Source organism: Vombatus ursinus, unplaced genomic scaffold (assembly GCF_900497805.2).
Source record: "Vombatus ursinus unplaced genomic scaffold, bare-nosed wombat genome assembly UNPS02014786.1, whole genome shotgun sequence".
NCBI lineage: Eukaryota > Metazoa > Chordata > Mammalia > Diprotodontia > Vombatidae > Vombatus > Vombatus ursinus.
Window position 1 is genome coordinate 48,890,480 of NW_020954564.1, and position 1,762 is coordinate 48,892,241.

General features: G+C 36.4%; 1 pseudogene; it reads right to left on the reverse strand.

The window, feature by feature from the left end:
• Positions 1-366: 366 nt before the first annotated feature.
• On the reverse strand, positions 367-854 carry LOC114047267 (annotated as a pseudogene).
• Positions 855-1,762: the final 908 nt, after the last annotated feature.

Sequence of the window (1,762 nt, forward strand, 5' to 3'; positions counted from 1 at the left end):
TGTTCAAATAGCTAGGTCCTCAAAATGAAAAAAGTGGAAACTGAACTGTATTTTTTAATGAAGCTAGGAATTCTTAGAGGTGGAGGTGAGGAGGAGGGGGTGCATTCCAGGCACAAGGGACTCACTAATGCAAAGGAAGTATTTGCTATGATACAGCATTCCTCTGATCTAACAGTCTAGTAACCCTGAAAGAAAAAGGATGTCCATTTATTTTGACATGACTCGTTGTTAAAAACTGATGCTGGGTCCCAGAAATCACCAATTTCTTTACTAAGTGCTTATCACATTTTTTGTTTGGGTTTTGAGGGGTTAAATGTAAATATAAAGGGGGTTAAATTTTATTTGATCATCCAATTTATTAGACAATTAGCATTTATTGACAACTTGAGATGTAGAAACTTTCACGGGTCTCACAAAATTTTGCCTGGTTGCTGCCTCTGAGGAGTCTTAGCAGTAGATGTAGCTATTTTTTGGGTTGCTTACTTAATTATTTTTGCTTCTTTGGCAGCCTTGATCATTGGTTCTTGTTGAGCCTCTCAAACTTCAGGTTTCCATAGAGAACCACCAGTGATAGCTCTCTGGAATTTAACAGCCTAACAAGTTCTTTTCTTTTGAATCTCTTTCAAATGTCCCATTTTGTGCTTTCTTCTGTACATGACAGTGCAATTGATCTGTCATGGGTTTCCCTTTGGAAAGAAATGGAGACTTGGAATTTGCATTCAAGCATTGAAAAATTGGAAAACCTTTTCATTATTCCAGGTGTAGCACCATCCATGACCCAGGTAGATCTTGTACCCATTAAATCTGTGCAGCTCAACCTCAATAGCTGGGAACAATAGGAAGATGGTGAACATACTGACATATTTTAAATAATCAGTTCTAGAATTTTGCCTGGGATTAGTTTATAAATCTTTGAGTTGTGGAACTAGCCTTTTGCCCTTTTGAAAATTGGGACATTTCAGAGGATACCAACAAACAGTTCTCCAAAAAATTGCAGCTATTAATGACTAGCTGAAAGATTACTCCAAATCACTAATAACAACAGCAATGTAAACTATAAAAACTGGCATTTCAACTCACAACTAGCAAATAGACAAAAATGACAAAATATGGGAAACACCAATGGAGGGGTTGTGGAAAGACAGGGTCACTAATACACTGTAGGAAGAAACATGAATTGGTCCAACCATTTGGGAAAACAATTTTGAATTACGCTAATAAAGTGATTAAAATGCTCATTTCTGGGGCAGCTAGGTGGCACAGTGGATAGAGCACCAGCCAACCTCAGACATAACACTTACTAGCTGTATGACCCTGGGCAAGTCACTTAACCCCAATTGCCTCTCCAAAAATAAAATAAAATAAAATAAAATGTTCATTTTCATATACAAGGAGGTCAATGATAAAAAGAAGCGTTCTATATACACCAAAATATTTATGGCAACACTTTTTGTAGCAGCAAAGAACTGGAAACAAGGTAGATGCTTTTTGATCAGATAATGGCTAAACAAGCTGTGCCTTATGATTATAATGGAATAGAACTGTACTGTAAAAAAGGATTGAGAAATACGAGAAGACTCAAATAAACTGATATGAAGTGAAGTGAATAGAACCAAGAAATTAACACATGCAACACTGTGAATGGAATGAACAACAATAGTAATTTTTAAAAAATCAAACTGAATCCCAGGTTGGCTCCAAAACTAGATATAATGCTGCATATAACATTGGTCTTGGCTGATGTGTTGGTTAGAATTGCTGA